This window comes from Prionailurus bengalensis, chromosome A3 (assembly GCF_016509475.1).
Source record: "Prionailurus bengalensis isolate Pbe53 chromosome A3, Fcat_Pben_1.1_paternal_pri, whole genome shotgun sequence".
In the NCBI taxonomy this organism is placed as follows: domain Eukaryota; kingdom Metazoa; phylum Chordata; class Mammalia; order Carnivora; family Felidae; genus Prionailurus; species Prionailurus bengalensis.
Genome location: NC_057354.1, coordinates 123,233,535 through 123,249,948, shown reverse-complemented (window position 1 = coordinate 123,249,948; position 16,414 = coordinate 123,233,535).

Sequence of the window (16,414 nt, the reverse complement as noted above, 5' to 3'; positions counted from 1 at the left end):
ACTCTGAACTAATATTACATTCTGTGTTAACTAATTGGAATTTAAATAAAAATTTGAGAAAGGAAAAAATTAACGTCAAAAATACCATAAATGGACATTCATTCATGATTTTTTACAACTACAAGGATAAAGAGAACATTATAAGGTTTCTTAAAAGTAAAACAAGTTACTTATTCCAGACTATTAGACTTCATTTTAGGAATACTGGAGCTACAGAAAAATTACATTTTCAAAATTTTGGTGAAAAACATTTTCTATAGATGTGTAGATCCAGTCAAACCATTAACAGTCAATGACATATTAGGAAAAAATGTAAAACAATTCTGTTTACATGCTTAAAAGAAAGATAGTACTGAACCAGATCTACACATGGAAGTTCATGAATTATTGACACTAGATAGATTCTTCTTTAAGCAGTAACTTTTAATGACATGAGATTATATTTTCCTCTCTAACTAAAGATACACTCATTCTATTCGTTCTGTAGTGAATTGTGCTTGGAGTTTTATACTGATACCATGTTTTAAAAAGAAACCACAAACACAATACAAAATTCAATTATAGACACAAAAGATAATGTGATGTTATAACCCTTGATGTAAAATAACAAAATGACTAAAAAAAAGGAAAAGGATTAATGGGATTGTTAGTAAAGAACAGTAAGTACCCTATTTCCACATCTTTCATTAAGTGAAGAGCAACAGATTCATTCTAAAATTGATACAAGAAATAAACTTATTATTTGAATTAATATAAGTCAAAAGAGAAATGAAATACTTGCTCACACATTTATACATGTGTTCTAACAGGCAGTAAACTTGGGAAGGGTAGGTGTTTAATGGTTAAATGGTTAAATATTATGCATCTCCAATTTTCATTGTCATTTCAAAAATTCTATGTATTGGTGATAGGTACAGAACAGATCTAGGAGTTCACTGCTTAAAGAGAAAAGATAACCACATCAAAAGAAAACCAAAAAGCTGTTAACACTAGTTGTCTCTTGGGAGTGAAAGACTAAGTTTTTTGAGTGGGGGGAGGAAACTTTTAATTTGTATTTTTTTATTTTTCTTTTCTGAGTGGATTATTTTGCCCAAAGGCATATATTAATTCTATAATTAATAAACTACCAGGTTAATGAAATAATTCTAAAAATTATGTACCCTGACCTCATCTCTCCATTTATTTACCATAATTAGACCTAAATCAATCAGGGCTGGTTTTAATAAATAAATCCTTAAGAGGTAAAGATTCAATAGTAGAGAGTATTAAAACTTTATGAATACCAGGACCTTTCCCAGCAGTGGGCCTCTTCTGGTCCTGAGGGCAATGTAGGATTAGGTTATAAAATCTTGAACTATACTAATATCCCAGTGCTAGGGGCACCCAAATAGAGTACATACTTTTCAGTTGACTCTAAAGAGACCTTAATGGTCCACCTCTGGCACCCATAGAGACAGAATAGAGGGTAGTACTATGTAAATGAAGACATATTTCTATTACTCTGGGATCCAAAACTTTCTACTTGAACAGTAGACTTTAGTGTGACTAATAGTAGTCACTGGAGCATTTGTATATGTTATACAAACCCTTCAATACCCATAAAAAGTATTCATGTGTCTCTTTAGAATATAGGTTTTGCATCCTCAGTGCCCAAAAACAGTGTGTAGGCATCATCTTCCCTGAGGACTAAGGACTACTTTCCCGGGCACGTCACTCATTAGATGGGTAAGCATTGGATTGTTAACTATCAGATACACTGATGGCCACACAGAGGGATTTCAGTGTCACCTGAAGGATTAACCCATTTCGTTAATGTTAAATGAGCAACCAGAAATAAAAGTGCATCGCTTTTATGTCAACAAATTAGTTTTTCATTCTGTTTGTTAAGATTTGTTGTATGTCAACAAATTAGTTTTTCATTCTGTTTGTTAAGAACATCTACATTCTGGCACCAGAGATGGAGAGGTTACAACCCATGGGTATATCTTGCTTAATTTAACATTTGTAATATAGTTGAATATATCACATTTTGGATTTTAAGATGTGACACCTGTAAAAATGATGGTTTTATAGACTTTAGGAATGGATGCAGTAGGAAAGTACTCAACATCAGGACCCAGCTTACTTAACTTTGCCTGCTTATGCTATTTATGTTGGTATATTACTAGGCTTAGTAGATGGCATTGTGAATCTAATTTTGCTCCTTCTAAATCAATACCAACGCAAGTCCCTTCCCACTAATTCTTCCTCAATTTTGTCCTGTTCCATCAGATGCCCAGGACTTAAAATAGCCAAGAGCCCTTCCTATTAGGAAATCAAGTTATCTAGCAAAATATATCCTAATAGCATGTTAATTCTATTAATTATAGAACCCCAAATACCATAAAGATCAGATTCTAAATCTTTAGAAATTGAGAAGAAAGACACAGAAAATTAAGATACGTGGTAAGGACCATATAAACACAAAATATCGGACCAGAGATCTAAGGAGATTTCAAGATCAGCCTGGGCTAAAAGGAGAGGCTGGGCTGAGGGAAACACACCTATACTCCAGGGATCCATAGCATCACTCTGCTCCCTTCTGGCCTCCACTCCTAGTTTGTATGGCATCCACCTCCAAATTCAGTTTACAATACAGTGATATTGAGGTTTAGAATATCATAATTGGATTTAAAATACCCTGATCTCAAGGCATGTTCCACAACTACCATAAACATCTTCTAAAATCAGGAGGGCCTGGGGTCATGACCATAGTGTCCTTGCCCCTTGCCCTGATATTGTGTGATCGCTTTTTCAGTGTTTTTTAAATGCTGTGTTGTAATCAAGCTCTTTCCCTGGTTTTATTTGAGAATACAATTCTGGGAGACAATATGAACAGTGGAAACAGTCTGCTTTGGGACCAATGTCAAACATCATAAGCCTAACAATATAGTGAATACCTTTCATTCTATGGAGCAGCTTCAACTTACTTTTTTTGTTTTACCTAGATTTTTTTCTATTTTTATTTTTTAATTTTTAAATTTAAATCCAAGTTAGTTAACATATAGTGTAATAATGATTTCAAGAGTATAGTGATTCATCACTTACAATATAACACCCAGAGCTCTTCCCAACAAGTGCCCTTCTTAATGCTCATCACCTATTTAGCCCATCCCCCTACCCACCACCCTGTCAGCAGCCCTCAGTTTGTTCTCTATATTTAAGAGTCTCTTATGGTTTGTCTCTCTGTTTTTATATTTTTGCTTCCCTTCTCTTATATTCATCTATTTTGTATCTTAAATTCCACATATGAGTGAAGTCACATGATATTTGTCTTTCTCTGACTGACTTCTTTTGCTTAGCATAATACACTCTAGTTCCATCCACAGTGTAGCAAATGGCAACATTTCATTATTTTTGAGTAATATTCCATTGTATATTATTATATATACCACATCTTTATCCATTCATCAGTGGGTGGACATTTGGGCTCTTTCCATACTTCTACTTTTGTTAATAGTGCTGCTATAAACACTGGGGTGCATGTGCCTTCGAATCAGTACTCATGTATGCTTTGGATAAATACCTAGAAATGAAAGTGCTGGGTTGTAGGGTAGTTCTATTTTTAATTTTTTGAGGAATCTCCATATAGTTTTCAGGAGTGGATGCACCAGTTTGCCTTCCCACCAACAGTGCTAAAGCGTTCCTTTTTCTCCACATCCTCACCAACATCTGTTGTTGGTTGAGTTGTTAATGTTAGCCACTCTGATAGGTGTGAAGTTGTATCTCATTGTAGTTTTGATTTGTAATTCCATGATGAGTGATGTTGAGCATTTTTTCATGCGTCTGTTGGTCATCTGGAGGTTTTCTTTGGAAGAGTGTTTATGTCTTTTGCCCATTTCTTCACTGGATAATTTGTTTTTTAGGTGTTGAGCTTCATAAGTTCTTTATAGATATTGAATACAAACCCTGTGTCTGATATATTATTTGCAAATATCTCCTCCCATTCCATTGGTTGCCTTTTAGATTTGCTGATCATTTCCTTTGCTGTGCAGAAGATTTTTATCCTGATGAGGTCTCTATAGATCATTTTCGCTTTTGCTTCCCTTGCCTCTGGAGACATGTCAAGTAAGAAGTTGCTACAGCTGAGGTCGGAGAGGTTGTTGCCTGTTTTCTCCTCTAGGATTTTGATGGATTCCTGTCTTACATTTAGGTCTTTCATCCATTTTGAGTTTATTTTGTGTATGGTGTAAGAAAGTGGGCCAGGTTCATTCTTCTACATGTTGCTGTCCAGTTTTCCCAATAGTATTTGCTGAAGAGACTGTCTTCTATTGGATATTCTTTCCTGCTTTGTCAAAGATTAGTTGGCCATACATTTTTTTGGTCCATTTCTGGGGTCTCTTTTCCGTTCTATAGATCTATGTGATTTTGTCCCAGTACCATACTATCTCGATGATTACAATGTGGTAATGCAGCTTGATGTCTGGAATTGCGATGCCTCCAGATTTGGTTTACTTTTTCAGGATCGCTTTGTCTATTTGGGGTCTTTTCTGATCCATACAAATTTTAGGATTGCTTATTCTAGCTCTGTGAAGAGTATTGGTGTTATTTTGATAGGGATTGCATTGAATATGTAGATTGCTTTGGGTAGTGTCGACATCTTAACGATATTTGTTCTTCCAATCCATGAATATGGAAGGTTTTCCCATTTTTTGTGTCTTCAATTTGTTTCATAAGCTTTCTCTAATTTTCAGTGTATAGATTTTTTTAACCTTTGGTTAGGTTTATTCTTAGGTATTTTATGGTTTTTGGTGCAATTGTAAATGGGATTGATTCCTTGATTTCTCTTTCTGCTGCTTCATTATTGGTGTATAGAAATACAACCAACTTCTGTACATTGATTTTATATCCTGTGACTTTGCTTAATTCATGGATCAGTTCTAGCAATTTCTTCATGGAGTCTGATGGGTTTTCCACATAGAGTATCATATCGTCTGCAAAGAGTGAGAATTTACTTCCTCCTTGCCAACTTGGACACCTTTGATTTCTTTGTGTTGTCTGATTGCTAAGGCTAGGACTTCCAACACTATGTCGAATAACAGTGGTTATTGTCATGTTCCTGACCTTAGGGGGGAAGCTTCAGTTTTTCCCCATTGAGGATATTATCAGTGGGTCTTTCATATATGACCTTTATAATCTTTATATAATGATCCTTCTATCCCTACTTTCTTAAAGGTTTTTATCAAAGAAGGATGCTGTATTTTGCCAAATTCTTTTTCTGAATCTATTGAGAAGATCATGTCGTTCTTATCCTTTATAACATGATATATAACATCGATTGATTTGTGGATATTGAACCGACTCTGCATCCCAAGAATAAATCCCACTAGATCATGGTGAATAAATTATGTTAATTTATTGTTGGATCTGGTTTGCTATCATCTTGTTGAGAATTTTTGCATCCATGTTCATCAGGAAAATGGTCTGTAGTTCTTCTTAGTGGGGTCTTTGTCTGGTTTTGGAATCAAGGTAATGCTGACCTCATAGAATGAGTTTGGAAGTTTTCCTTCCGTTTCTATTTTTTGGGACAGCTTCAGAAAATAGGTCTTAGCTTTTCTTTAAATGTTTGGTAGAATTCCCTTGAAAAGCCATTCAGCCCTGGATTCTTACTGGGATATTTTTTTATTATTAATTCAATTTCACTTACAGGAATGGACAGATCATGTAAGCAGAAAATCAACAGGGAAACAATGGCTTTGAATGGCGCATTGGACCAGGTAGACTTAACAGATATTCAGAAACTTCCATCCTAAAGTAGAATACACACTCTTCTCAAGTGCATGTGGAATATACTCCAGAATAGATCACATACTGATTAGCCCTCAACAAATTAGCCCTCAACAAATGCAAAAAAATAGAGATCATACCTTGCATATTTTCAGACCATAAAACTATGAAGTCAGCCACAAGAAAAAATTTGAAGTCCCATACTATTATGGTATTATTATCAATGAGTTTATGTTTGTGATGAATTTATTTATATATTTGGGGGTTTTCATGTTGGGGGCATAAATATTTACAATCGTTAGCTCTTCTTGGTGGACAGACCCCTTAATTATGATGTAATGCCCTTCTTCATCTCTTGGTATAGTCTTTATTTTAAAATCTAGTTTGTCTGATGTAAGTATGGCTACTCCACCTTTCTTTTGGTGACCATTAGCATGATAGATGGTTCTCCAAACTCCTACTTTCAATTTGCAGGTGTCTTTAGGTCTAAAATGAGTCTCTTAGCATAACATTCTCCAGTTCCATCCACGTTGCTACAAAAGGCCATATTTAATTCTTTCTCATTGCCAAGTAGTGTTCCATTGTGTATATAAACCACAATTTTTTTATCCATTCATCAGTTGATGGACATTTAGGCCCTTTCCATAATTTGGCTATTGTTGAAAGTGCTGCTATAAACATTGGGGTATAAGTGTCCCTATGCATCAGCACTCCTGTGTTCCTTGAGTAAATTCTTGCAGTGCTATTGCTGGGTCATAGGGTCAGTCTATTTTTTTTTAACAGAAGACCATGGGGAGGGGAAGGGAAAAAAAAGTTAGAGAGGAGAGAGCCAAACCATAAGAGACTATTAAAACCTAAGAATAAACTGAGGGTTGATGGGGGGGGAGGAGGAAAGAGAGGGTGGGTGATGGGCATTAAGGAGGGCACCTGTTGGGATGAGCAGTGAGTGTTGTATGGAAACCAATTTGACAACAAATTTCACAAATAAAATAAAATAAGTCTCTTGTAAGCACCATAGAGATGGGTCTTGGTTTTTTTTTTATCCATTCTGATACCCTATGTCTTTTGATTGGAGCATTTAGTCCATTGACATTTAGACTAAATACTGAAAGATATGAATTTAGTGCCATTGTGTTGCCTACAGAGTTGGTGTTTCTGGTAATGTTCTCTGGTCCTTTCTAGTCTTTGTTGCTTTTGGTCGTTTTTGTTTTATAGGTCTTTTCTCCACTCAAAGTGTCCCCCTTAAAATGTCTTGCAGTACTGGTTAGTGGTTATGAACTCCTTTAGATTTTTATCTGGGAAACTTTATCTTGCCTTCTATTTTGAATGACAGCCTTGCTGGATAAAGAATTCTTGGCTGTATATTTTTCAAATTCAGCATGTTGAATATATCCTGCCACTCCTTTCTGGCCTGTGGATAGGTCTGTTGCAAATCTGATGTGTCTTCCTTTATTGGCTAAGGACATTTTGTTTTTGTTTTTACCTTGCTGCTTTAAGAATTCTTTGTGTATTTTGTGAATTTGACTATGATATGCCTTGATGATGGTCAGTTTTTGTTGAATCTAATAGGAATTCTCTGTGCCTCCTGGATTTTGATGTCTGTGTCTTCCCCCAGATTAGGAAAGTTTTCCACTATAATTTGCTCACATAAACCTTCTGCCCCTTTTTCTCTCTCTTCATGTTTTGGGACTTCTATGATTAGGATATTATTCCCTATTAATAACCCACTGAGTTCTCCAAGTCTTTTGTCGTGATTTCTTGACTTTGTTTCCCTCTTTTTTATGCATTATTCTCCATAATTTTTTCTTCTATATCACTGATTCACTGCTCTGCTTTGTCTATCCTTGCTGTTGTGGCATCCATTCAAGATTGGCATCTAAATTATAGCATTTTTAATTTCGACCTGACTATATTTTACTTCTTTTATCTCCACGGAAAGGGATTCTATGCTTTTTTTCAACACCAGCTAGTATTCTTATTATCATGGTTCTAAATTCTGGTTCAGACATCTTGCTTGTATCTGTGTTGATTAAGCCCCTAGCTAGAATTTCTTCCTGAGCTTTTTTTGGGGGTGAATCCCTTCATTTTGTCATTTTGGAGGAAGAAAAAATAATAAATAAATTGTAATTAAAAATGAAAAACAAAACAAAAATTCAAATAAAGTAAGCTAGATCCTAGGTGTGCTTTGGTCTGCTTATTGAAAGAAGCTTGACAGAATAGAGAGAAAAAGGAAATAAAAGAAAAAAAATAAAAATTAAAAAAATATGTAATGCAATAAAATTAAATCAAACAAAATAGAATAAAAAAATTAAATAAAAAACTAAAAAAAACAAAAATAAAAACAAAATTTTCTCTTTCTGTATCCAAGAAAGATGAGGAAAAAAGAATACAATTTAAGGAAAACCAGAAGCAAAGAAAATGGACAAATATGTGAAACAGCAAACAGAATAAAACCTGAATGAAGTTACATCCAGTTTCCTGTACAACTCAAACTATGAAGCCCTCCATTGTCCGTACACTAAGCAGGTAGAGAGGCTTGTGCTGGTCTTCTAGGAGATGTACTTGGAGTGCACAGTTGGGCAAGTCTTGTTGTAACAGTTTCATTTTCCACTAGGTGGTGCTGCATAGCTTACTGGGGTGGGTCAGTATGGCACAAACGAGGGAGAGGAGGAAATGGATTCACCCATCTCCTTAGTCTCTGGCACAGGACCCTATCAAATGCCCCTTCTTTGTCTCAGGTCTTTGTCCACTTTATCCAGTTCACATCCAAGCTGTCTGCCTGCCAGGAAGCACCTTCCTCTCAGATGGAGTTGTGTTTCAAAACCCGACACTTCAGAGACCCCTATGGCTTCAACCTGCACCAACACTCTGGGGGAAGGTCTCACTGAGCAATGGCTGGGTGCCAGCTTGCACCAAGAAAACATTTGTGTGATCACTCAGTGGCAGAGACCCAGAGATTATGGAAAACCATAACACACAGCCATCACTAGGTTTCACCACACTCTGGCATCTTTGTCTCAATACCAGCAAATGTGGCTGCTCTCCAGGGTCTGCTGGGACCTTTGCCTGTGGGAAGGCCATATGGCCTCTACCAAATGACTCCAAGTAGGAGAACTCCTTCTTCCTACATGGCATATGGACCCCCCAAACCCTCCTGCCTGCTCCTGGAAATTCGCTGTGCTTCTTCACCAGAACACTGCCATGCACTGAGCTCTGAAACTTCAGACAAGGCACTCCAGTGTTTATAGAACCCTGGTGGTATTGAAACACTCTCTTTTCTTCCTGTCAATGGTTCTGGGGAACAGATTTCTTGTTGAGTCTCCTGCGAGTATTTTCACTCTTTCTCTTTGGCTATTTTCAGGAGAGTGCTTTCTTGCATCAATCCCGATGCCCTTTCTCTCTGTCTTCTCTCTGCAAAAACAGCTCCCTACCCTCTGCGGCTTTTCTCTCCCTCAGCTCACCTCTTTGTACCATGTCCCTGCTGAGTTCTGTGGCTCAAGTGATGCATATCATTGTGTTAATCCTCAACTCAATTTCCTAAGTGTTCACAATAGTTTGGTCCTGATCTAGCTGCATTTCAGGGATGAGACAAGACCAGGGTCTCCATGCTGTTCTATCATCTTAACTTCTCCTCAACTTATTATCTAATATCAACAGCATCCTACTTTCAATACTGTTACCAAAACAGAATTTATATCATGTCTGGGTTAGCTTCTATGAGATACATATAAAATTCATTCTTTAATGCCTCACAACTAACTGGGGTGGTCCCCAAATAAACCCAACTTATATATCTTACTACATGCTTCTGAAGTTGTCAGAATTGGATCTGTAAGCATTTGTGAAACTCCATATAAAAGGAAACCACAACAAAATGCAATAATCATGCATGTTTAAGACACTTAGTTTCCTTCTGTTTTCTCTAAAATGACCCACACTGAGAAAATTGCTTAACATGCACAAGGTAAGGCCCATTTTATAAGCCACTAATGGAGAAGCTGCAGCAACTAATTAGCTCCAACCAGTATAAGTCAAACTGTTATTAACAAAATCTGAAAGTTAAATAGAGGTTCATTACTCCCCCAGTCATTGGCTCCCCCTCCCTGGGGAGTGTTTAACTTGCAGCAATGGTTTTGGCTTTGCTTGATTAAATCTCATTATGACAAAGGAAAAAGCACTTGTGCCCAAGTCTGAAGGAACCCGTAGGTATGCCAAGCCATCCATTAGGATATGCAGAAAAGGAGTTGGGCAGGAATTGGCATGGAAGACACTTCTCTTCCAATTCAATCTGGAACATGGTGAGAAATACCATTCCAATGCTTTTGTTCTTCCTGATGGGTTATTTTTAGACTTCATGGAAAAATGGTTTATATGTGTCTTTCAATTCAAGAAAAACACTGCTAAATAGCTTTGTGTTATTCTCTACTTTTCTAAGGATCCTGCAAGGGAACATGAGGACATTGTATGTCCAACATACAATGTTGGACAGTGGCAGTTTGTAAATAAGGAACTAAGATGGTGTGTATAGTCAGTTTTCCAAAGAAAACAAAGGCTGAGGCAGGCATATAGCTTAATAACCAGAGAGGAATCTTATAAACAGAAACAGCCTTATAGGCTATCACCTGCCATTAGCCCTCCATCCTGCTTATAAGACCAACTCTGTTTGTTATACCCAGTGGTAAAAGATGGACTATTAATGGATAAAGCCTCTGTCTAGGTGCATAGTCATTTCTATCCTTTCTCTGACTTCAACTGGGAGGAATGTGTTGGTAGAGACAATAAAACTTTGTATACAGAAGTTATTTGATTTCTGCTAATTGGATGAAATAGGATTTATAATCTGTGGTTTATTACATTTTATTGGATAAGTTTTGATTTAGATATTCAACTATTTTAATGTTTTATTTATTTTTGAGAGACAGGGAGACAGCATATGAGCAGGGGAGGGACAGAGAGAGAGGGAGACACAGAATCTGTGAAGCAGGCTCCAGGCTCTGAGCTGTCAGCACAGAGCACAACGCGGGGCTCAAACTCATGAACCACACGATCATGACCTGAGCCAGAGTCAGAACCTACTGAGCTACCAGGTGCCCAGATATTCATCTCTAAGTTAAGGGGTATATATACTTGGCCGGAAAAAAAAATTCACAGCATCTAGAGTTGATGTCAAGAGAATATCATTTAATTTTGGCTCTTTCTACCAATAATTTGGGTAAGTCACATATGACTTGTGTCAACACCACCATCTGCAATCCTAACTATGAATCTCTCTGTGGAGTAAAAGGTAAACAGGTGTTTTTGCTGCTGCAGGACTTTTCAGAATTTTAAATTCTATGTTAAAATAAGATTTAAAATATAATCCTCATAGAGATTACTCAAAAAGGGAATAGACTATATAGCATGTCACAAAATTCATTTTTTTAAACCACAAAGCTGTTTTTCCTCATATACAGAAGTTCCATGAAACCATTTGGGGAATGTTTGGCTAACCCAGGCTTCTCAATCTTGTCACTATTGACATTTTCAATCAGATAGTTCTTTGTTGTGGACAATATTTTGCACAACGTAGAATATATAGTAGCATCTCTGACCTCTACTCACTAAATGTCAGCTAACACACCTCCTTCCCTCAATCATGACAATAAAAAATATCTCCAGACATTCCCAAATGTCCCTCAGGTGCAAAATTGCCACCAGTAAGAACCACTGGACAAATCAAATTTCAGGTTCTCTTCTAGCTGGCATGTTCTCTAGTTGTCTGTTCAGAAAATATGTCCTACAGATCATTGACAGGCAACATAAGGTAGTCACTAATGATACAGGATCTAAAGGTAAACCTTTGGAGTTCTAATCCAAGGTCTATCACATGTGTTAAATACTACAGTACCTAACACGTGGGAACTTTAGTTTCCACATTGGCAAAATGGCAATAATAATAATGGCACTTAGTAGTTGTTATGAGGTTGGAATGAAATGCTTGAAGACCATTTAGTACAATGCCTGGTACACAGTAAAGGACTTGAAAAATCACTCTAATTTTCTCTCTAGAATTCATTCTCTATTAACCTTTTTTCATCTAATTGTTAATTATTTGTAAAAGTCACGTGTATTTTTAGAAGCAAGTTACATCTCAAATAATTTCCTTTTCCTATTAATTCTCTCTTATTTTCTTAAAGAACTCCCATCTGTCCACTCATCAAACAACTTTATTTTTTAATCTTCTGCATTCTCCTTTAATGTTAGGCTCCTAAGATGGGGTTCTGATTCACTTAGAGCTGTGGAATATATCTTGGTCTTGAGTTGTTTGTTCAAGATGTTTTACTGTAGCTCTTTCAAAAGAAATTCCTAAACAACACAGGTTTAGTGCAGGAAAACAAAATCATTCTAGGCTTTTCAAGCAAAATTGGGTTTAATGTAGAAATCACTTAAAAGGCTAGAAAGCTAAAGTCAAGGGGCTACTACTAAATCTGCTTTTCAAGGTGACACCTTCATGACACAGACCCAGGAGCAGGAAATATCTGCTTCTGTAGTGCTGCTGTTGCCACAACTGTCACCACCCACAAAGCTCATGACAAATGAATCCCGTGCAGACACTTATGTCTAGTAGAGTTTACTTGTCAGCCATCATAAACATAGAGAGATGAGTCTGTTGTCCTAATCTCACGTGAGTATATTTCATTGGTAGAGGCTAATTGATACCTAGAACCTTAGCTGCAAGAATCTGGGAAATTTATTTTTACCTCTCCAAACCTTCCAAATGTAAGGAAAGTGAAACAGAGGTTGAGAGGTCCAACCCAAACAGTCAGCTACTCCACCAACACGCACTGCTTTATAGATATATATTCTTAAACTTCAACAGTGATAATACCCAGATCCACTTGCTTCTCTTTAATGTAATACAACAATCTCTTGTATATATGAAACTTACTTATTTCCTCCCTTAAAGAGGAAACCCATCGTTCCTTCAGTCCCCATTTCTTATTCCTCCCTGTTGCTCATTCTTCATCCTGTCAAAATCCCACCCTGAGATACTATAACCTAAAGATTAAACTATAAAGTTCAAAGCCAATAACATACCTTATATTGCAAAGTCCTGATTTTACCCATAAATATCTCCAAACAATATTTTGCATGCAGTATTGTTCTGACACATTTATGCTTTCTTCTACTACTTTCTTGTTCACCTTTTTTCTATAATTATTCATTCTTACATTTATTAAAGCAAGGAAATGTGGTTATTGTTACTGGTATTATTATAACTATTTAATGCCATTTTGAACACTTACATAGCTACTGGGTAAATACTAGAAGCACATTACTCACTTAATCCTTTTATTAATTCTGAAGATAATGATTGAGATATTTTATACACAAGGAAACTGATGTAAAAGTTAAGTATCTTGCACAACATCAAGCAGGAATAATAATGGAACTCAGAGCTCAGATTTATCTGTCAGGCTCCTGAGGGTGTTCCTGATCCCTTGACGGAGAGTAGGAATGGAGACTCAAATTTTCCTCAAACCAGTCAAAGCTTTTTATACAAATGCCCTATTCCTCAGTAACCTTACATATTTTCCTACCTTCATATGGATCACTGAGAAATTAGATTTATCTATTCTTACATTTTCCCCTTTTCTTACAAGGTAGGAGGTGAAAGCCTAAAAATATAGTAATAACCCAAAATAAGATGGTTTAAATCCTGTTTCTCACAAATACAAGGACATATTTTGCAAGACAAATATTTTAAATGGAGCTGTCTCTATATATCCAAGCAATGAAGTAATGATTGATTTCTGATTCATCTCTCATAATGCTACTTTTGATCAATTATTGAACATCCCAGGAGTGCTCAGTGCTCTTTTAAGTATATGTCTTGACTCTACCATGTGACTTGGACAATCAATTACTCTTAAGGTCTTTGGTGTGAGCCTTGTTTGATGAACAGCTCAGTATTTCTACAGCTGATATTCATAACAGATCTTACTCCATGGGCATATAGCCTGGCTTTGTGCATTTCGTGGTCAATTTGCATACAGGTAAAGAAGTGTTCCCCCAGCTATCACTGATAAGTTGGAAATAGGTATATCAAATACTGTAGCTATCCTAGAGGAAAAACAGATGTAAATCAGTTAAAATGTTTGTCTAGAAGTCTACAGTTTATCACTAAGTGATGATCCCTATACATTTTTACTTTGCACTGAAATGCATAAAACAATTCCAGATGACACAATGACAAAATAGAGCATTACACACTGGAATCTTTAACCTCTCTGAGACTGTGATTCAGATTTGTTTTGCATTTGAGATTAGCATTGAAGACCCCCAAAATTTACAAATAAGTTATTCCTAAAACTACAATTTTATTCAAGTGGCACAATCCATACTGTTTAACAGAGATCATCCCACTTAAAACAAAATCAGAGATGACTATCTCCATTAATTCTGACAGTTCATCATGAGGGCTGCTCCTATTAATATGATCTCCTAGTCATAATTTCTACCTGCCATAAACCTATTTTAGATTTTTATGAGAAAGCACACTGTAAATTTGTTTTGGTTTGGAAACCACTGTCAAGCTAAATAATTGTTTGTATAGTGTTTATTTTTTCATTTGTCCTTTTATTTGATCATTCATTGAAGAAATGGATTAAATGCTTCCTCTATGATTAATGAAGATATGTACTCCTAGACACCTGAATGTTGACTTTCTAATGAAAGATTCTAATGAAGGATTAATCTTGACATCAGTAGTGTTGATCTGCCCCTCTCCAACCTATTTTCCACATAGCCAGAGTGATTTTTTAAATTCTAAACACATAATATTAAAAAAAAAATACACATCATTTTGGTATACTCTCTCCTTGAGTCTATTTCCTGTCCTCATACTGATCCCCTACTTCTCCATAAACACAAGGTCTCTTTAGCTACCTTGGGACCTTTAGGCTTGCTTTTTTTTCATCCCAAACTCTATTACCTTAGTGCTTTGTAGACCTGACCCCTTCATTCTCAGGCAGGCCTATCCAAACCACCCAGTATAGAAAGGGTACCGTCTGATAGTAGCTACTAAAATTCCATGAGTAGATCTTCATAGCACTTTTCACGAGTGTTTATCTATTACCTATCGACCTACTGATCTATCGCTTACCCTAGCCACCAAGCCCCATGCTGTCATGCATGTGCATATGCACAATAAAATTTACTTCTATAGGGCAGGGAACTCATTCTGCCTGGAGGAGACAAAGCAGGCTTGCATTTAACTCCAAAGACTTCACATGGGACAATGAATGTCTCCCCTGTCCTCATGAGCATTTTTTCCCCACACAGCTAAGTGACTTTCTCAGTCTCTCCTCTCCCCCCTATCCCTTTTCCCTCTACTGGCTCTCTCTTCTCCATCCCCTCTAAAAACAAACAAAGAAAAGACAGAAACAAAAAAAAAGTACTTTCATTTTTGTAAGCAAAGCTATTCAGTTAAGTTCTCTACAGCATCCAACTCAAACTTAGTTCAAGGCCTCCTTTTGTGTTCTAAAAGATTTCATTTAAACTTTGAAATAGCAGTTTATGACTTCACAGATGCATTTCTCTTCCCCAGTTTATGCTGGTGGGAAGGAGAGTTTCACACTTCCCATTTTGCCAGCAAGAATGACACATTTCTAGGACAGGATTAGTCCTGGATTTCTAATAATTTTTGCTCATTGAATATGCAATCCATACTGGATTTGGACAGTTTTAAAATTACTTCCTTGAGGAAAAAAGAAGCATGATGGTTCTTATTGCATTACATGAAATCAACTTAAAGACATGTAATGTCTCAGCTGCCCAATTCTGACCACAAAGTGTTTTAAAGCATCACCTTAGTTAATCATCACAACTAACTCCTTTAAGAATGAAAGGGGGATTGTTCTTTTTACTTTCAGGAAGACTGGGGAGATTAAGGCCTTTTCCAAGTGTTAAATACACAGCCTACATGAAAGGTCACTGGAATGGGACCGGCCTGTGCAGAGAAGCCTGGACAGTGAGGCAGGGAAGACAAGCTGGAGTGGCCACCTTGTGTCCAGCACAGCACCTCTCCTACATGTCCTTATCCCTTCCTCCTACTTGAGATTACTGGTGATAACTACTGGTTTCCACTTCTATAAGATATAACCCCATGGAACTTGGTACTCAATATTACCACTACCCCTCCTTGCCAGAAGAGAATGATCTAGAGCCACATTTACATCTTCTGATAACTTGCTTTTTATTATTATTTTTTATTTTAGAGAGCAATCAGGAGTAGGGGAGATGTTTGGTTGGGGGGAGGAGGGAGACAGAGAGGGGGAAGGAAAGGGAGACAGAGAGAGACAGAGAGAGAGAGAAAAAGAGAGAGAGAACCTCAAGCAGGCTTCACACTCAGTGCAGAGCCCAGAGCCCAACACGGGGGTCAATCCTACAACCCTGGGATCATAATCTGAGCCAAAATCAAGAGTCAGGCACTCAAACGACTGAGCCTCAGAGGTGACCCCCGATGACTTGATTTTTAATCCACTTAAAAAGATGAAAACTTTCAATGTGTTACATCTTCCTATAAGTGAGAATAAGGAAAATGCCTAAATATCCTAAGAATAGGAAGCAGGGAGTCCAGACTTTCTACATGTGAGGTTTCATGTAT